The sequence below is a fragment of the Camelina sativa genome, chromosome 6 (genome assembly GCF_030686135.1).
Source record: "Camelina sativa cultivar CO46 ecotype springtype chromosome 6, ASM3068613v1".
Classification (NCBI taxonomy): Eukaryota; Viridiplantae; Streptophyta; class Magnoliopsida; order Brassicales; family Brassicaceae; genus Camelina; species Camelina sativa.
The window spans coordinates 10,776,548-10,798,566 of NC_141885.1; the positions used below are offsets into that span (position 1 = coordinate 10,776,548).

The 22,019-nt window shown below is 39.8% G+C and overlaps 1 non-coding gene across 1 annotated transcript; it reads left to right on the forward strand.

Moving 5' to 3' along the window:
* Window positions 1–348: 348 nt before the first annotated feature.
* On the forward strand, window positions 349–455 carry LOC147942415 (small nucleolar RNA R71). Its single transcript, XR_015560529.1, has one exon. It is a non-coding gene; the product is annotated as a small nucleolar RNA R71 (small nucleolar RNA).
* The last annotated feature ends 21,564 nt before the right edge of the window (window positions 456–22,019 follow it).

The window sequence follows — 22,019 nt, forward strand, 5'->3', positions numbered from 1 at the left end:
TGCATATAACACAACTCAGCAAACTCCCTATCTCCTTCTTGGACTGGAGCTTCTTCTTCACCAATGAAGTGAATGGTTTTTGACTGGCTTAGGAGAATCTTGTCAAGCTTCTCATTGACCATCTTTAAATCCTGCTTGTATTTGTCCTCCTGATCAGTGGAGGGGATCTTCATGGTTCTATCATAATCTTCATTATAATTACCATCTGACTGAGCAAGGTTCTCAACCAATTCCCATCCTTCTTCCACATTCTTGTTGAGGAAGTTGCCATTTGAAGCTGTATCAAGAAGCATTCTTATCTTGGGAAGCACTCCTCTATACAAAGTGCTTAGAAGGGACTCATTGCTGAAGCCATGGTGAGGACACTGAGTTTGGAATCCTTTAAACCTCTCCCAAGCTTCACAAAAGCTCTCATTATTCCTTTGAGCAAACCCAGAAATTTCATTCCTCAACCTAGCAGTCCTTGCATTGGAGAAGAACTTGGCCATAAAAGCTTTCTTGCATGCATCCCATGTGGTTATAGCTCCAGTAGGAAGAGTCTTCTCCCATAGATGAGCTTTGTCTCCAAGGGAAAATGGGAATAGCCTTAACTTGAAGCCATCTTCACTTACTCCATTGATTTTTGTGAGTCCACGTATTTTGTCAAACTCATCAACGTGATCTAGAGGATCCTCCATTGGCAACCCATGAAATTTGTTGGCTTGTATCATGGAGATTAATCCACTCTTTATTTCATAATTATTATTTGCCACAGCAGGAGGCACAATACCAGCTCTTTGGTTGTGTTTGTTAGGTGCATCCCCAACACCAATGTGTCTAGGTCTATGATCATGGTGATCTTGCTGCTCCATGACTACTTGTTCTTCTTCTTGTTGAACTACTCTTCTTTGCTTATGTCTCAAACCCTTTTGTAGCCAGTGGATGTTGTCAATAGGCCTTTGAAGACTGTCTTTGCCTTTTGACCTTGTGTGCATCAACAAACTAGACTACAGACTCGAACAGGTACACGGTCGAGCGCAGGTTCGAGTGGGTGGTCGAGTCGACTGGGAAGTAATGGCTATTTGGATCCGGCTTCTGACTCGATCAAGTGCTCGATCACGGCTCAGTCGAGTAGTGGTCGAGTGGGTGGTCGAGTGGGTACCTGAAACTCAAGACAGCCAAGCAAAGGAAGATTCGAGTTCAGTAACTACACAAGTGTTTAAACGAACTTAAGCTTAGACTAATAATGATCCTAAATGTCACAAAACAAACTCAAATGGGCAACGGCGCCAAATTGAAACTGATTATTTTTGTGGTGTGGTGGTGAATGATGTATGGAATGATGACTTATGAATTAATGGATGTCAGGGTGTTTCAATTCTCCTTATAAAATTGTAGTATAAGAGGTGTCAATCCAATCTGAGTGTTTGTGAACAATCAAGATGTGCATATGAGTCTAAGTCAAGCCAGATGTAAAGGTTGTTTGTCACTAACAATCCTATGATGAAATGGAAAGTGCAGAAAGTAAAACTACAAGAACTAGGAGCTAAATGCAAATGGAACAGAGTGATTATGACAAACAGAAATAGAAACTATGGAAATGCAAGTATTGAACTAATGCAAGGTAAGTAATGAACATGATACTAAATGAATGCAACAGAAATGCAACTAGGTTGAAACAGGACAAACATAAATCACAAACACAAGTTCTGGGTTGGAACTCGAGCAAGCACTCGATCGAGTGCTGATCGAGTGCAGGGTCGAGCTGGACAAATACGCAAAACAGAGCAACACAAGAAAAACAGAGCAATACCAAAACGAATTAAACAACGATCAAACAACAGGATTTAAGCTAAGAAATCAATAAACAAGGAAGGTCTTCAGGAGGGACTCATGGGATGGACTATGATTGAGGTCATCTAACTTGGTCAACAAATCTCAAACAACTTGAGCTAATCTCTAGACATCTATTTCTAAGACATGTTTAATCCACTCTCATGGCAAGAAACAATCACACTCATGCCTCTCTAGACTTGTTCTCACAAAGTAAAGAATCTACACAAGCAGGCATTAAGCAATATGTCAAAAATCAAACAAGACTTCTAATCTCTTAACAAGCCTAATGATAGTCTCTAGATCTAGCCTTATCTATGCTCCTTAGACATTGGTGTGATGCTAAGAGGCTTGAAATCAGATCCTACCCTCTCAGATATAGGATCAGCATTAAGAACATCTAGCCTAGAAGAGATTTACAACAATCAAGCTTGACCAAATCAAACAAACCTCAAACACAACCCAGCCTAACCCATCCTCAAGATCCTAAGCAACTACTCACAAGCATACATGATGAACATCAAAATCATAAACCCAGAAAATACTGAAACTTGCATCATTAGAAAGATAAATCAAAGATTTACAATATTGAAGAAAGAACCAAACTCAAATTCTCAATATTAAGAAAGTTATGAAACCAACAATATTGAAGAATTTAGTCTTTTTCTCCTTTTAAAAGAAGTACAAGATCTAAGAAAATAAAAATGCAAAAGGAATAATTCTAAAAAAGGTAAAAACTAGGTTTTTGACTCTCTAAAAAGCTGGATTCCTTTGGTGGCTGCAGGTACAAGCCCTTATATAGAAAATGTAGTGGAAGCCCTAAAAACGCTAAAAGACAAAATAGCCAAGCGGCTCGACCAACTCGACCTGGTGCTCGGTCGAGTGACCGGTCGAGTTGGCTCCTCTTGTGCTCCTCCCACTTGGTCGAGTCCCTCTCAGCACATGGTCGAGTGTCTGGTCGAGTGGGCAGTCGAGTTGGACTCCGGACCTTGGTTTTTCAGCCTTAGCTCTCTTGCTTTCTCCTCATGATTGCTTCACTTCTCCTCAGCATTGCTTCCATGCTCCTTAAGCTCCAAAATCATCTGTTTATGAATGAAAAGATGCAAATGCAATGCAACTAAACTCTAATGCAAGAACAGTCCTAAAGCTATGTAATAATGGTCAAAATGGATAGCAAAAGATGCAAAAGATGTGAATATATTAAGGGAAAACAGGGTAAAATATATGAACATCAAAGATATTCTAAGAAGATGTTGTACACGATTTTACATAAGGATAGCGACATCTCCTTCCTTAACCTATACATGTGATATATGTTTGACTTAAAACCTCCCACTTGCCTCTAACTCGCCAACGACTAATAGGAGAAGGATCTAGATGTTCCTTTGCTTTAGAAGGCTTCTCAACATGGGCTGGACTTGTTAAGATGCCTCATGGTACGGATGGCCCATCGCATTGTACGGACGGTGCTTGTACGGACGGTATGGTACGGATGGTGCTTGTAAGGATGGTGTGTGTGTGTGAGTTCTCATACTCCCCCTCAAGCTTAAGCGACTTATTGTCGATAAAGCTTGAAGATCACAAACACCTACCTCATTAAAAACCTTAGTATAGAAAACCGCTTGAGAAAAACTATACTTAAGGGAAAAAGAGTGTAGGTGCCATGTGAGGGTGCTCATGGCCGAGTGATGTCTATAAGACGGTCTATAAGACGGTCTATAAGACCAAGTTTAGAGTGAATATACTCACACACTTGTGGACTGGCCGCCTTGGTGAGAATGTCAGCTAGCTGTTCAGAGCTTTTAGTGTGGCAAGGGAGAGTGACACCAAGTTGAATTTGCTCTCGTACCTTGTGACAATCAACCTCTATGTGTTTTGTCCTTTCGTGAAACACAGAATTAGTGGCTATGTGAATGGCTGCCTCATTATCACAATGCATTGTGATAGGTTTTGATGACTCAACTCCAAGATCCTTTAGTAAAGCTTTAAGCCACATCAGTTCGGTAGTCAGTTTTCTCATGGCCCTATACTCGGCTTCGGCGCTTGAAAGGGATACCACCTTTTGCATCTTGCTCTTCCAGGTGACAAGGTTTCCTCCTAGGAACGTGCAATATCCTGTGGTTGATCGGTGATCGTCACGGTCTCCGGCGTAATCCGCATCACAATATCCTACCAACTCCGTGTTCTCATTGCGTCCCATCCAAATTCCTTGTCCTGGTGCTCCTTTGATATATTTGAGGATGCGATTCACCATGTTCCAATGATGGACAGTAGGTTTTTGCATGTGTTGGCTAGCCTGGTTCACAGCAAAACAAATATCAGGTCGAGTAATGGTAAGGTATATAAGCTTACCCACTAATCTCTGATATCGCGTGACATCTTCAAATGGAGCCGCCTTAAGCTCCCCCGTGCCTCCTGCCTTATAGTTTTCTTCAAGTGGTGTTGTCACAGCCTTTGAACCAACCTTTCCTGCTTCACTTAAGAGATCAAGTGCATATTATCTTTGTGATAAGAATAATCCCTCATTAGTCCTATATACCTCTATCCCAAGAATATATTTGAGCTCTCCAAGGTCTTTAATGTCAAAAACTGATTTAAGGAAATCTTTAGTATCTTTAATACCTACCTTGTCATTTCCAGTTATGATGATATCATTAACATATACTAGAATGACTACAATACCTTTATCACTTGGTAGTGTGAAGAGGGTATGATCAGCTTCCGATTTGCGAAAGCCTCTTCTAAGTAGGGTAGTGCTCAATTTGTGGTACCATGCTCTTGGTGACTGTTTTAAACCATAGATGGCCTTGTGGAGCATGAAGACTTTTCCCGGGCCAATGGTGTCTTCCAAAACAGGTGGTGGTCTCATGTAGACCTCATCTTCAAGTTCCCCTTGTAAGAACGCATTTTTAACGTCCATTTTATTGATCATGAATCACCTTGGGACTTGGTCATGTCCGTACGGCTGTCCGTACGACCGTCCGTACGAGTATATGGCCGAGTGTCCATATGGCCGAGTTCTATCGAGACATATGGAAGAGAGAAGGGTCCTAGTCCTCTTAAGGCCCAAGAGAAGGACCCAAAGTTCCTATTGTAGCCGTTGGGGGAAAAGGAGGAACATGATCACGGCTGGCTTCGTCCTAGGAGACCATGACCGGTCGCTATCACCATTGGGATCTTCTCTATCTCTCTCTCTATGTCAATATCACCCACTTGTTAATTCAAAAGAGTGTAGCCCTAGTTTGTCCTCCTATTTAAAGAATGTAGCCGACATTGTAATAAGCATACTAATGGAATATCATTCTTCTATTATTCTCTTTGTTCTTCACTCATCAAAACTCTCTTCACTCTTACACTTCTAGCTTCACTTCCGCTTAAACCAACATGGTATCAGAGCAAGTTTGCTGTTCTTAACGATCTCACTCCACTCGTCTTCTATTCTTCAACTTTTCTCATTCAATCTTTTACTCTTGCTTCTTTTACTCTCCGGGTAATCGCTTTATCCAACGGTCCATAGCTTTAAAACCATGGAAAACGCTAAGCCCATTGTTACACCGGTTGTTCTTAAAGGAACAAACTACTTGCTGTGGACAAGAACCACAAGAACTGCCCTTGGAGGTCGTGGTCTTTGGAGTCATGTCGAAACCGACTATACTCCAAAACAAAACCTCAAAGGAGAAGATGAAGGCGCTTCCGAGGTGGAAGTGGAAGAAGAGAGCGAGAGGAAGGCCAAGTTGTTTCAAGAAGACCAAGTTGTCCTCTCTGTTCTTCAGAACTCTCTTGACACGCCAATCCTTGAAGCATACTCATATTGCGAAACGGCGAGGGAGTTGTGGGACACACTCAAGAATGTGTATGGTAATGTCTCCAACTTGACTCGAGTGTTTGAGGTCAAGAAGGCCATTAGTGAGCTCAATCAAGAAGATTTGGAGTTCACTAAACACCTTGGTAAGTTTCGTGCACTATGGTCCGAACTTGACATGTTGCGGCCAAGCACACTCGATCCGACGGTGTTGAATGAAAGGAAGGAACAAGACAAGGTCTTAGGCCTTCTCCTCACCTTGAACCCATCTTTCAACGATCTCTTGAAGCACATCCTAAGGGCTGATAAAATTTGTTCTCAAATTCAGAAAGAACAAGGGTCACTTGACTTGTTTAGCGGTAAGGGGGAGCTTGCAACGGCTAACAAAGGAGTGTATAGGCAAGAAGATAGGAAGGTGTGGGTGTGTGACCATTGCAAGAAGCGGGGCCATATGAAAGACAAGTGCTGGGTCCTTCATCCCCATCTCAAACCGGCCAAGTTCAAAGCTAACCTCTCCAAGGAAGCGGTAGGTGAAAAAGGGGCCGGGTCATCGAGGCAAGGCGAAGAGACGGCCATGACTGCATCCTATGGGGAGGTGGTGAGGAAGTCTGATATAGAAGCCCTTATTCGTTCCATTGCCTCACTCAAAGAATCCAGTATCTCTTTTCTTACCTCTAGACCAAGTAGGTCGCTTGTTGTTGACTCAGGTGCTTCTCACCACATGATTAGTAACCCTAGCCTAATTAGCAACATAAAACCGGCTTTAGGGAATGTTATTATTGCTAATGGGGAACAAATACCTGTGAAAGGGATATGGGACTTGAAACTATTTAATAAGAACTCAAAAGCTTTCTTTATGCCTACTTTTACATCTAATCTCCTATCGGTTAAGAAACCTACTACTGATTTAAACTGTTATACTATTTTTGGACCTAATAGCGTACATTTTCAGGATATTGAGACTGGAAAGATTCTTGGAGAAGGAGATGCTAGAGGAAACCTCTATGTCCTAGAGAAAACTTCATCAAACTCTTCTAATATGTCTTCATTTATATCGAGTCTTAGTAGTATTTCCAGTGAGGTGTGGCATGCTAGACTAGGCCACCCTCACTCTCGAGCTTTTGAATTAATGTTGCCTAATGTTTCTTTTGACAACTCTAGTTGTGAGTCTTGTATCCTTGGTAAACATTGCAAGTCTGTTTTTCCCAAATCCACTACCATTTATGAGCATTGCTTTGATTTAGTACATTCTGATGTGTGGACCTCTCCATGTCTATCTAGAGATAATAACAAGTATTTTGTGACCTTTATTGATGAGAAATCTAAGTATACATGGCTTACCTTGCTACCATCTAAAGATAGAGTCTATGATGCCTTTGTTAATTTCCAAAATTATGTTACTAATCACTTCAATGCTAAAATAAAGGTACTAAGATCGGATAATGGTGGAGAATATACAAATCACAAACTCAAAGAACATCTAACCAAGCATGGCATACTCCAACAAACAAGTTGTCCCTATACGCCCCAACAAAATGGTGTAGCCGAAAGGAAGAATCGACATCTCATGGAAGTGGCACGTTCGATGATGTTCCACACCAATGTCACCAAGAGGTTTTGGGGAGATGCTGTGCTGATGGCATGTTACTTAATCAATAGGACACCAACAAAAGTCTTACAGGACAGGTCACCGTATGAGGTACTCAACAAGGTTAAACCTTCCCTTGAACACTTACGCGTGTTTGGCTGTGTTTGTTTTGTCTTAGTACCAGGTGAACAACGCAGTAAGCTCGATGCTAAAAGCATGAAGTGCATGTTTATCGGCTATTCAGCAAGCCAAAAGGGGTATAAGTGCTATGACCCCTCTACTAGCCGCACACTTATCTTTCGAGATGTGAAGTTTCTTGAAAGTCAAGGCTACTATGAGACAAAGGATTGGGAGAGCTTGAAAGACCTACCAAACTCTCCTTCGGACCGAGCTGCCAACCTGCGGTTTCTTCTTAACCACCTTGGCATTACTACACCGCTGGAACAGGTGCAACCGCGGGAAGCTCGCACCACTGACACACTGCTCTCACCTGCCACCAGTGAACCTCCACCCGGGACCAATGATGAAGCCATGGCCCCGCAGAGAGACCAGGATGACTCAATACAAGCAATGGAACCAACTGATGATGACCACACTGAACATGCTGATCAAATAGTCACTCAGCCGATAGTTCAACCTCGGAGAAGTGAACGCCTCAGGTTCCACCCGTCCACTTGGAAAGATAAGCGCGTCTACTACAACAACCAAGCTGTCGTTCATCCTATTCAGGGTGTGTGTTCGCTTGCCCAGTTCCCTCCGGATCATGCGGCCTTTCTTGGCAAAGTAGATGAGCACTTCATTCCTCAGTCGTATGATGAAGCCAAGGACCACCAAGTGTGGGTTGATGCTGTGGCGGATGAAACTGGCGCGATGGTCTGGAACAGTACATGGGAAGAGGCGGACCTTCCAAAAGGGAAGAAGGCCGTTAGTTCTAAGTGGGTCTTTAAAATCAAGTTCTTGAGTAATGGTGATATTGAACGTCACAAAGCTCGGTTAGTGGCCCGTGGGTTTACTCAAACATATGGAACCGACTACACGGACACCTTTGCTCCGGTTGCCAAACTCCACACAGTCCGGGTTGTTCTTTCTCTGGCCACGAACTTGTCATGGGATCTTTGGCAAATGGATGTCAAGAACGCTTTTCTTCAGGGGGAGCTGGAGGAGGAAGTGTACATGCGCCCTCCGCCCGGCTTGGAAGATATTGTGGCACCCGGCAAGGTTCTCCGTCTTCGCAAGGCCATATATGGTTTAAAACAGTCTCCACGTGCTTGGTACCATAAGCTGAGCTCCACTCTTATGCATCACGGTTTCACCCGCTCGGAGGCTAATCATACACTTTTCACTCGTCGCACTGACACTGGCCGTGTGGTCGTTCTTATCTATGTTGATGACATCATCGTCTCCGGTGATGACAAGGACGGTATACAAAACACTAAAGCTTTCCTTCACTCTACATTTGATATTAAAGACCTTGGTGAGCTCAAATACTTTCTTGGTATTGAAATCTACCGCTCTTCGGAGGGTTTGTTTCTTTCCCAACGAAAGTATGCTCTTGATCTTTTGAGTGAGACAGGAAAACTTGGTGTGAGATTGGCACCTACACCACTGGAAGAAGGATTCCAGGCCAAGCGAAAGGGGGAGTATCAGCGCCAAACTGCACCAGAAACTCCGCTTGACCCATTAAACGAGCCATATGACAATGTGACCCGATATAGGCGCCTTGTAGGTAAGTTGATTTATTTTCCATAACGAGACCTGATTTATGTTATGCTGTGAACCAGGTAAGCCAGTTCATGAAGGCGCCAACCAAATATCACTGGAGTATGGTGGAAAGAATCCTAGGCTATCTTAAAGGAAGCCCGGGCCAAGGCATATGGATGGGTAAGAACTCCAATACCGAAATTGTGGGCTATTGCGATGCTGGTGATACATTAGACAGACGCTCAACCACGGGGTATTGTACGTTCATTGGAGGCAACCTTGTTACATGGAAATCCAAGAAGCAAAAGGTAGTATCATGTTCGAGTGCTGAAGCTGAGTATAGAGCCATGAGGAAGCTAACCAACGAGCTAACATGGCTTAAGGCACTTCTCAAGGATCTGGGTATCGAGTCAAAGAAGCCAATCATCATGCACTGTGACAATCAAGCGGCCATTCATATTGCAACTAACCCTGTCTTTCATGAGAGAACCAAACATATTGAAGTAGATTGTCACAAAGTTAGAGAGAAGATTCAAGAAGGTGTCACACTCCCATGTTACACCCCAAGTGAAGATCAACTGGCGGACATCTTCACCAAGGCTGCCTGTCCAAGAGTTTGTGAACATATTCATAGCAAACTTGGGCTGGTAGACCTCACACGCCCATGATCTACTTCCCTAGCACATGGACATCACACTCTTTTTCCCTTAACATAGTTTTGTCCCATGAGGTTTTCTATGCTAAGGTTTTTAACGAGGTGGTGTTTCATGTGTTCCAAGCTTAGTCATTTCATTCGGCTAAGCTTGAGGGGGAGTATTGATCATGAATCACCTTGGGACTTGTTCATGTCCGTACGGCTGTCCGTACGGCCGTCCGTACGAGTATATGGCCGAGTGTCCATATGGCCGAGTTCTATCAAGACATATGGAAGAGAGAAGGGGCCTAGTCCTCTTAAGGCCCAAGAGAAGGACCCAAAGTTCCTATTGTAGCCGTTGGGGGAAAAGGAGGAACATGATCACGGGCTGGCTTCGTCCTAGGAGACCATGACCGGTCGCTATCACCATTGAGATCTTCTCTATCTCTCTCTCTATGTCCCTATCACCCACTTGTTAATTCAAAAGTGTGTAGCCCTAGTTTGTCCTCCTATTTAAAGGATGTAGCCGACATTGTAATAAGCATACTAATGGAATATCATTCTTCTATTATTCTCTTTGTTCTTCACTTCCGCTTAAACCAACACATTTGCCAAAGCTCCCAGTCCAAGTTGGTGGCCAGTGATAGAACAACTCGAACGGTGTGTAGTTTGGCCACCGGAGCAAACGTATCAAGATAGTCCTCCTCGTACGTTTGCGTGAACCCATGTGCAACTAGGCGGGCCTTATGGCGTTCAATCTCCCCGTCACTCTTGTATTTGATAGTAAAGATCCAGCGTGATGTGACTGCCTTCTTCCCTTTGGGTAAGTCAGCTTCATCCCAAGTGTGATTTTTCTCCATGGCCAGTTTCTCCGCATGAACCTCATCGCGCCACTCCTTGTGTTCCTTAGCCTCATCATAAGTTTGTGGAACCCAATGCTTATCAATTTTTCCAAGAAAGACTTGGTGTTCCATAGGAAAATGAGCAAGAGTGCACACTGCTTGAATGGGATGTGCAACGGCCATGTTGTTATAGTACACGCGAGTGTTCTTCCAGTGTGATGGGTCAAACTTGAGACGCTGGCTCCGTCGTAGTGGTATGACTTCCTCATGATCATTGTCTTCATGGTCATCCTCGTTTTGGCCGGTTGTTTCCTCAGGATGCATTTCCTCCTCGAGGCTTTGTGATAGTTCGTCATTGGGCGCGGACAAGTCACCGGAAGTGGGCTGAGTAAGGACTGTATCTGAAACAGTTGGGTTGAAGTCAATAGGTGGAACACCTTCTTCTGGTGCGTTTGGCCCGGAGGGATTGTCAGCGTCCCGATTGGTTTCGACCCCTAGCCTTTCAAGTATGATCCGAAGGTTCTTAGCATGATCGGATGGTGAGGTCGACAATTCTCTAAGTTCATCCCAATTTTTCTGGTCATAATATCCTCGAGTTTCCACAAACTTCACATCACGAGACACCAACACTCGTCTAGCTTCAGGATCATAGCATTTATAGCCTTTTTGTGTGGTAGAGTAACCAAGAAACATGCTCTTGGTACTCTTGGTGTCAAGCTTGTCACGTAATTCTCCTGGTTTTAACACAAAACACACACAACCAAAAACACGTAAGTGATCAACAGTGGGTTTCTCTTTGTTTAGTACCTCAAATGGTGATTGGTCTTGTAGAATTTTTGTTGGAATGCGGTTGATGAGATAACATGCCGCAAGAACTGCATCTCCCCAAAAACGTTTTGGGACATTTGTATGGAACATCATTGAGCGGACCACATCCATTAAGTGTCTATTCTTTCGTTCAGCTACACCATTTTGTTGTGGAGTATACGGACAGCTTGTTTGATGAATTATGCCATGGTTGGTGAGGTGTTGTTTGAAGGTATGACTTGTGTACTCTCCACCATTATCTGATCTCAAAATCTTTATTTTTGCATTATAGTGGTTAGTCACATAATTTTGAAAACTAATAAATGCTTCAAGAACTCTATCTTTAGTTGGAAGAAGTGTGAGCCATGTATATTTAGATTTCTCATCAATAAATGTAACAAAATACTTTTGATATTCTTTAGACAAGCAAGGGGATGTCCACACATCAGAGTGAACCAAATCAAAGCAATTTTCATAAATAGTCAATGACTTAGGAAAAACAGATTTGAAATGTTTACCAAGGATACAAGCCTCACACTCATCATTTTTAAAAAAAATATTTGGAAATATTAATTCTAGGGCTCGAGAATGAGGATGTCCTAGTCTAGCATGCCACATAACATTGTTTTCTTGAACATTAACTGAACTAAAACAGGATGAATTTGAAGAAGAAGATAGATTTAGGTCCTTAAGCAGGTAGAGGTCATCTTGAGTGACACCTTGGCCAAGAACTTTACTGAAAATACACATTATTAGGACCAAATATAGCATAACAATTTAAATCAGTGGTGGCTCTTTTAACCGATAAGAGATTGGAGGTAAAGTTAGGCATATAAGACGCTTTAGAGGATTTATCAAATAATTTTAAGTTTCCTATTCCCTTAACAAGTACTTTCTCACCATTAGCTATAGTCACATTCCCTATGACAGGTTTAATGTCACTAATTAAATTAGGGTCACTAATAATATGGTGTGATGCACCAGAATCTACAATGAGAGGTTTGTTTGTTTTTAGAGCAACAAATGAGTTACCGGAGGCCTCCTTGAGGGCTTTGATGAGAGCATCAAGGTCTGATTTCTTCACCAATTCGGAAGAGGCAGCTAGAGCAACTCCATTACCTACGGAGACTTGGTTGCCTGAATCGGAAGTCATTGCTTCTCCCACCATTGTTGCTTGATGCGCTCGTGGTGGCCCTCCTTAGTTGTTCATGGACCGATTGACTCGGAGATGAGGGTGAAGGATCCAGCACCGGCTCTTGAAATGGCCAACCTTCTTACAATGGTCACAAATAGGTGGGTTTTTGTCATCATGTTTGAAGTAGCCTTTATTTGCGGAAGCTATCCCCACCTTGTTGGCTGTTACAAGCTCTCCTTTGCTCCCAAACAGCCCCATGGAGCCATGCTCCTTTTGGATCTGGCTACACACATCATCTAGGCTAGGGAGATTATCGGACCTCAAGATATGTTTGATGAGGTCATTGTAAGAAGTATTTAGGGTGAGGAGTAGGCCGAACACCTTATCTTGCTCTCGCCTTTCGTTCAGTATGGCCGGATCAAGTGTGGCCGGCCTAAGCATCTCAAGTTCAGCCCAAAGAGACCGAAACTTCCCAAAGTGTTTGGTGAACTCCATGTCTTCTTGGCTTAGGTTGTTTATGCCCCTCTTGATCTCAAATACTCGGTTTAAATTAGTGGTGTTACCAAACACATTTTGTAATGTGTCCCACAGATCCTTGGCCATCTCGCAATATGAGTAGGCCTCAAGTATTGGAGCATCAAGAGAGTTTTGAATGATGGCAAGAACACTTTGGTCTTCTTGAAACCATTTGTCTCCACCGCTTGTGACCGCTTCTTTGTCGTCTATGATGAGCTCTTCCTTTGGAGCCTCACCCTTTGTAATATGGGTCCAAAGCCCTCGGCCGCATAGTGCCGTCTTTGTGGTCCTTTCCCACAACAAGTAGTTTGCTCCTTTGAGAGTAACTGGAACAATCTAGGTCTTGGTGCCTTCCATGGTGTTTTGTCCGCTGGTCAATAGTATTATCCAACGGTTAAAAGGAATCGCTTCTTGCGATTGAAACAAAAGTGAAGAGAGTAAGAAGAGCGGAAGTGATGAATGAGTGAGAGATTGAGAACTAGGAGCAACTTGGCTCTGATACCATGTAAGTTTTAGATTCAAGAGGAAGAGAGGAAGACGAAGTGTATTGAGAGTAAGTGAGTTTGCGGTTTTAGGTTTAGTGATGGAATAAGAGTGTAAGTGAATAGAGAGAGAAGTATAGAAGAAGAAAATAGCTTCTTACTTGATATGGTACCTAGATACAACCTAATTATAGTCATTTACAAAGAGGATATTCTAAGAAGATGCTGTACACGATTTTACATAAGGATAGCGACATCTCCTTCCTTAACCTAGATGTTCCTTTACTTTAGAAGGCTTCTCAACAAGGGCTGGACTTGTTAAGACGCCTCATGGTACGGATGGCCCATCGCATTGTACGGACAGTATGGTACGGATGGTGCTTGTACGGACGGTGTGTGTGTGTGAGTTCTCATAAAAACATTGATTCGAAGCAGTAAACAGCTATGTTACTCTTTCTAGGGTCAAAATATGTAACAATCCAATGCATTTGACTCACTGTAAGAGTTCAAGTTGAATTTGGAGTGTTTAGACACCAATTATACCCATTTTGTCCCGAAACAGGCTAAAACCAAGAAAACATTGATTTGTAGTAGTTAACAGCTTTGTTACTATTTTTGTGGTTAGAATGTGTGACAGTCAAATGAATTTTACTAATAGTAAGAGTTTGAGTTGAATTTGGAGTGTTTAGACAACACTTAAACCCGCTTTATCCAAAAACAGGCTTAAATCTAGAAAACAGGCTAATACCGAGAGAAAACATTGATTCGAAGCAGTAAACAGCTATGTTACTCTTTATAGGGTCAAAATATGTAACAATCTAATGCATTAGAGTAATTATAAGAGTTCATGTTGAATTTGGAGTGTTTAAACACCACTTTTACCCATTTTGTCCTGAAATAGGCTAAAAACGAGAAAACAATGATTCGAGGCAGTAAACAGCTTTGTTCCTGTTAATAGTGTCAGAATGTGTGACAATCCAATGCATTTAACTAATTGTAAGAGTTCGGAATAAATTTGGAGTGTTTAGACAACACTTAAACCCGTTTTATCCCAAAACAGGCTTAAACCAAGAAAAGAGGCTAACACCGAGAGAAAACATTGATTCGACGCAGTAAACAGCTATGTTACTCTTTATAGGGTCAAAATATGTAACAATCCAATGCATTTGACTAATTATAAGAGTTTGAGTTTAATTTGGAGTGTTTAGACACCATTTAAATCCATTTTGTCCCGAAACAGACTAACACCGAGAAAAAATTGATTCAAACCAGTAAACAGCTTTGTTACTCTTTCTAGGGTCAGAATGTGTGACAATCTAATGAATTTTACTAATTGTAAGAGTTCGGGATGAATTTGGAGTGTTTAGACAACACTTAAACCTGTTTTATCCCAAAACAGGCTTAAACCGAGAGAAAACATTGATTCGAAGCAGTAAACAGCTATGTTACTCATTCTAGGGTCAAAATATGTAACAATCCAATGCATTTGACTCACTGTAAGAGTTCAAGCTGAATATGGGGTGTTTAGACACCAATTATACCCATTTTGTCCCAAAACAGGTTAAAACCAAGAAAACATTGATTTGAAGCAGTAAACAGCTTTGTTACTATTTCTAGGGTTAGAATGTGTGACAGTCAAATGCATTTTACTAATAGTAAGAGTTTGAGATGAATTTGGAGTGTTTAGACAACACTTAAACCCGCTTTATCCAAAAACAGGCTTCAATCTAGAAAACAGGCTAATACCGAGAGAAAACATTGATTCGAAGCAGTAAACAGCTATGTTACTCTTTCTAGGGTCAAAATATGTATCAATCCAATGCATTTGACTCACTGTAAGAGTTCAAGTTGAATTTGGAGTGTTTAGACACCAATTATACCCATTTTGTCCCGAAACAGGCTAACACCGAGAAAACATTTATTCAAAGCAGTAAACAGCTTTGTTACTCTTTCTAGGGTCAGCATGTGTGAGATTCAAATGCATTTTACTAATTGTAAGAGTTCGAGATGAATTTGGAGTGTTTAGACAACACTCAAACCCAATTTATCCCAAAACAGGCTTAAACCAAGAAAACAGGCTAAAACCGAGAGAAAATGTTGATTCGATGCAGTAAACAGCTATGTTACTCTTTATACGGTCAAAATATGTAACAATCCAATGCATTTGACTAATTATCAGAGTTCGAGTTAAATTTGGAGTGTTTAGACACCACTTATAGCCATTTTGTCCTAAAACAGGCTAACACCAAGAAAACATTGATTCAAAGCAGTAAACAGCTTTGTTACTCTTTCTAGGGTCAGAAGGTGTGACAGTCAAATGCATTTTACTATTAGTAAGAGTTCGAGATGAATTTGGAGTGTTTAGACAACACTTAAACCCGTTTTATCCCAAAACAAGCTTAAACCAAGTAAACAGGCTAAAACCGAGAGAAAACATTGATTCGAAGCAGTAACCAGCTATGTTACTCTTTATAGGGTCAAAATATGTAACAATCCAATGCATTTGACTAATTATTAGAGTTCGAGTTAAATTTGGAGTGTTTAGACACCACTTATAGCCATTTTGTCCTGAAACAGGCTAACACCGAGAAAACATTGATTCAAAGCAGTAAACAGCTTTGTTACTCTTTCTAGGGTCAGAAGGTGTGACAGTCAAATGCATTTTACTATTAGTAAGAGTTCGAGATGAATTTGGAGTGTTTAGACAACACTTAAACCCGTTTTATCCCAAAACAAGCTTAAACCAAGTAAACAGGCTAAAACCGAGAGAAAACATTGATTCGAAGCAGTAACCAGCTATGTTACTCTTTATAGGGTCAAAATATGTAACAATCCAATGCATTTGACTAATTATAAGAGTTCGAGTTTAATTTGGAGTGTTTAGACACCATTTATATCCATTTTGTCCCGAAACAGGCTAAGACCGAGAAAAAATTGATTCAAAGCAGTAAACAGCTTTGTTACTTTTTCTAGGATCAGAATGTGTGACAATCTAATGAATTTTACTAATTGTAAGAGTTCGGGATGAATTTGAAGTGTTTAAACAACACTTAAACCCATTTTATCCCAAAACAGGCTTAAACCGAGAAAACAGGCTAAAACTGAGAGAAAACATTGATTCGAAGCAGTAAACAGCTATGTTACTCTTTCTAGGGTCAAAATATGTAACAATTCAATGCATTTGACTCACTGTAAGAGTTCAGGTTGAATTTGGAGTGTTTAGACACCAATTATACCCATTTTGTCCCGAAACAGGCTAAAACCAAGAAAACATTGATTCGAATTAGTAAACAGATTTGTTACTATTTCTAGGGTTATAATGTGTGACAGTCAAATGCATTTTACTAATAGTAAGAGTTTGAGATGAATTTGGAGTGTTTAGACAACACTTAAACCCGCTTTATCCAAAAACAGGCTTAAATCTAGAAAATAGGCTAATACCGAGAGAAAACATTGATTCGAAGCAGTAAACAGCTATGTTACTCTTTATAGGGTCAAAATATGTAACAATCTAATGCATGTGAGTAATTATAAGAGTTCATGTTGAATTTGGAGTGTTTAACCACCACTTTTACCCATTTTGTCCTGAAATAGGCTAAAAACGAGAAAACAATGATTCGAGGCAGTAAACAGCTTTGTTCCTGTTAATAGTGTCAGAATGTGTGACAATCCAATGCATTTGACTAATTGTAAGAGTTCGGAATAAATTTGGAGTGTTTAGACAACACTTAAACCCGTTTTATCCCAAAACAGGCTTAAACACGGAAAGGAGGCTAAAACCGAGAGAAAACATTGATTCGAAGCAGTAAACAGCTATGCTACTCTTTATAGGGTCAAAATATGTAACAATCCAATGCATTTGACTAATTATAAGAGTTCAAGTTTAATTTGGAGTATTTAGACACCACTTATACCCATTTTGTCCCGAAACAGGCTACCACCGAGAAAACATTTATTCAAAGCAGTAAACAGCTTTGTTACTCTTTCTAGGGTCAGAGTGTGTGACAATCTAATGAATTTTACTAATTGTAAGAGTTCGGGATGAATTTGGAGTGTTTAGACAACACTTAAACCTGTTTTATCCCAAAACAGGCTTAAACCGAGAGAAAACATTGATTCGAAGCAGTAAACAGCTATGTTACTCATTCTAGGGTCAAAATATGTAACAATCCAATGCATTTGACTCATTCTAAGAGTTAAAGTTGAATATGGGGTGTTTAGACACCAATTATACCCATTTTGTCCCGAAACAGGTTAAAACCAAGAAAACATTGATTTGAAGCAGTAAACAGCTTTGTTACTATTTCTAGGGTTAGAATGTGTGAAAGTCAAATGCATTTTACTAATAGTAAGAGTTTGAGATGAATTTGGAGTGTTTAGACAACACTTAAACCCGCTTTATCCAAAAACAGGCTTCAATCTAGAAAACAGGCTAATACCGAGAGAAAACATTGATTCGAAGCAGTAAACAGCTATGTTACTCTTTCTAGGGTCAAAATATGTATCAATCCAATGCATTTGACTCACTGTAAGAGTTCAAGTTGAATTTGGAGTGTTTAGACACCAATTATACCCATTTTGTCCCGAAACAGGCTAAAACCAAGAAAACATTGATTTGAAGCAGTAAACAGCTTTGTTACTATTTCTAGGGTCAGAATGTGTGATAATGTAATGAATTTTACTAATTGTAAGAGTTCGGGATGAATTTGGAGTGTTTATACAACACTTAAACCCGCTTTATCCAAAAACAGGCTTAAATCTAGAAAACAGGCTAATACCGAGAGAAAACATTGATTCGAAGCAGTGAACAGCTATGTTACTCTTTCTAAGGTCAAAATATGTAACAATATAATGCATTTGAGTAATTATAAGAGTTCATGTTGAATTTGGAGTGTTTAAACACCACTTTTACCCATTTTGTCCTGAAATAGGCTAAAACCGAGAAAACAATGATTCGAGGCAGTAAAAAGCTTTGTTACTGTTAATAGTGTCAAAATATGTGACAATCCAATGCATTTAACTAATTTTAAGAGTTCGGAATAACTTTGTAGTGTTTAGACAACACTTAAACCCGTTTTATCCCAAAACAGGCTTAAACCAAGAAAAGAGGCTAAAACCGAGAGACATTGATTCGAAGTAGTAAACAGCTATGTTACTCTTTATAGGGTCAAAATATGTAACAATCCAATGCATTTGAATAATTATAAGAGTTCAAGTTTAATTTGGAGGATTTAGACACCACTTATATCCATTTTGTCCCGAAACAGGCTAACACCGAGAAAACATTTATTCAAAGCAGTAAACAGCTTTGTTACTCTTTCTAGGGTCAGCATGTGTGAGATTCAAATGCATTTTACTAATTGTAAGAGTTCGAGATGAATTTGGAGTGTTTAGACAACACTCAAACCCAATTTATCCCAAAACAGGCTTAAACCAAGAAAACAGGCTAAAACCGAGAGAAAATGTTGATTCGAAGCAGTAAACAGCTATGTTACTCTTTATACGGTCAAAATATGTAACAATCCAATGCATTTGACTAATTATCAGAGTTCGAGTTAAATTTGGAGTGTTTAGACACCACTTATAGCCATTTTGTCCTAAAACAGGCTAACACCGAGAAAACATTGATTCAAAGCAGTAAACAGCTTTGTTACTCTTTCTAGGGTCAGAAGGTGTGACAGTCAAATGCATTTTACTATTAGTAAGAGTTCGAGATGAATTTGAAGTGTTTAGACAACACTTAAACCCGTTTTATCCCAAAACAAGCTTAAACCAAGTAAACAGGCTAAAACCGAGAGAAAACATTGATTCGAAGCAGTAACCAGCTATGTTACTCTTTATAGGGTCAAAATATGTACAATCCAATGCATTTGACTAATTATCAGAGTTCGAGTTAAATTTGGAGTGTTTAGACACCACTTATAGCCATTTTGTCCTGAAACAGGCTAACACCGAGAAAACATTTATTCAAAGCAGTAAACAGCTTTGTTACTCTTTCTAGGGTCACAAGGTGTGACAGTCAAATGCATTTTACTATTAGTAAGAGTTCGAGATGAATTTGGAGTGTTTAGACAACACTTAAACCCGTTTTATCCCAAAACAAGCTTAAACCAAGTAAACAGGCTAAAACCGAGAGAAAACATTGATTCGAAGCAGTAACCAGCTATGTTACTCTTTATAGGGTCAAAATATGTAACAATCCAATGCATTTGACTAATTATAAGAGTTCGAGTTTAATTTGGAGTGTTTAGACACCATTTATATCCATTTTGTCCCGAAACAGGCTAAGACCGAGAAAAAATTGATTCAAAGCAGTAAACGGCTTTGTTACTTTTTCTAGGATCAGAATGTGTGACAATCTAATGAATTTTACTAATTGTAAGAGTTCGGGATGAATTTGGAGTGTTTAAACAACACTTAAACCCATTTTATCCCAAAACAAGTTTAAACCGAGAAAACAGGCTAAAACTGAGAGAAAACATTGATTCGAAGCAGTAAACAGCTATGTTACTCTTTCTAGGGTCAAAATATGTAACAATTCAATGCATTTGACTCACTGTAAGAGTTCAGGTTGAATTTGGAGTGTTTAGACACCAATTATACCCATTTTGTCCCGAAACAGGCTAAAACCAAGAAAACATTGATTCGAATTAGTAAACAGATTTGTTACTATTTCTAGGGTTATAATGTGTGACAGTCAAATGCATTTTACTAATAGTAAGAGTTTGAGATGAATTTGGAGTGTTTAGACAACACTTAAACCCGCTTTATCCAAAAACAGGCTTAAATCTAGAAAATAGGCTAATACCGAGAGAAAACATTGATTCGAAGCAGTAAACAGCTATGTTACTCTTTATAGGGTCAAAATATGTAACAATCTAATGCATTTGAGTAATTATAAGAGTTCATGTTGAATTTGGAGTGTTTAACCACCACTTTTACCCATTTTGTCCTGAAATAGGCTAAAAACGAGAAAACAATGATTCGAGGCAGTAAACAGCTTTGTTCCTGTTAATAGTGTCAGAATGTGTGACAATCCAATGCATTTGACTAATTGTAAGAGTTCGGAATAAATTTGGAGTGTTTAGACAACACTTAAACTCGTTTTATCCCAAAACAGGCTTAAACACGGAAAGGAGGCTAAAACCGAGAGAAAACATTGATTCGAAGCAGTAAACAGCTATGCTACTCTTTATAGGGTCAAAATATGTAACAATCCAATGCATTTGACTAATTATAAGAGTTCAAGTTTAATTTGGAGTATTTAGACACCACTTATACCCATTTTGTCCCGAAACAGGCTACCACCGAGAAAACATTTATTCAAAGCAGTAAACAGCTTTGTTACTCTTTCTAGGGTCAGAATGTGTGACAATCTAATGAATTTTACTAATTGTAAGAGTTCGGGATGAATTTGGAGTGTTTAGACAACACTTAAACCTGTTTTATCCCAAAACAGGCTTAAACCGAGAGAAAACATTGATTCGAAGCAGTAAACAGCTATGTTACTCATTCTAGGGTCAAAATATGTAACAATCCAATGCATTTGACTCATTGTAAGAGTTAAAGTTGAATATGGGGTGTTTAGACACCAATTATACCCATTTTGTCCCGAAACAGGTTAAAACCAAGAAAACATTGATTTGAAGCAGTAAACAGCTTTGTTACTATTTCTAGGGTTAGAATGTGTGAAAGTCAAATGCATTTTACTAATAGTAAGAGTTTGAGATGAATTTGGAGTGTTTAGACAACACTTAAACCCGCTTTATCCAAAAACAGGCTTCAATCTAGAAAACAGGCTAATACCGAGAGAAAACATTGATTCGAAGCAGTAAACAGCTTTGTTACTCTTTCTAGGGTCAAAATATGTATCAATCCAATGCATTTGACTCACTGTAAGAGTTCAAGTTGATTTTGGAGTGTTTAGACACCAATTATACCCATTTTGTCCCGAAACAGGCTAAAACCAAGAAAACATTGATTTGAAGCAGTAAACAGCTTTGTTACTATTTCTAGGGTCAGAATGTATGACAATCTAATGAATTTTACTAATTGTAAGAGTTCGGGATGAATTTGGAGTGTTTATACAACACTTAAACCCGCTTTATCCAAAAACAGGCTTAAATCTAGAAAACAGGCTAATACCGAGAGAAAACATTGATTCGAAGCAGTGAACAGCTATGTTACTCTTTCTAAGGTCAAAATATGTAACAATCTAATGCATTTGAGTAATTATAAGAGTTCATGTTGAATTTGGAGTGTTTAAACACCACTTTTACCCATTTTGTCCTGAAATAGGCTAAAACCGAGAAAACAATGATTCGAGGCAGTAAAAAGCTTTGTTACTGTTAATAGTGTCAGAATATGTGACAATCCAATGCATTTAACTAATTTTAAGAGTTCGGAATAACTTTGTAGTGTTTAGACAAAACTTAAACCCGTTTTATCCCAAAACAGGCTTAAACCAAGAAAAGAGGCTAAAACCGAGAGACATTGATTCAAAGTAGTAAACAAATATGTTACTCTTTATAGGGTCAAAATATGTAACAATCCAATGCATTTGACTAATTATAAGAGTTCAAGTTTAATTTGGAGTATTTAGACACCACTTATATCCATTTTGTCCCGAAACAGGCTAAGACCGAGAAAACATTTATTCAAAGCAGTAAACAGCTTTGTTACTCTTTCTAGGGTCAGCAT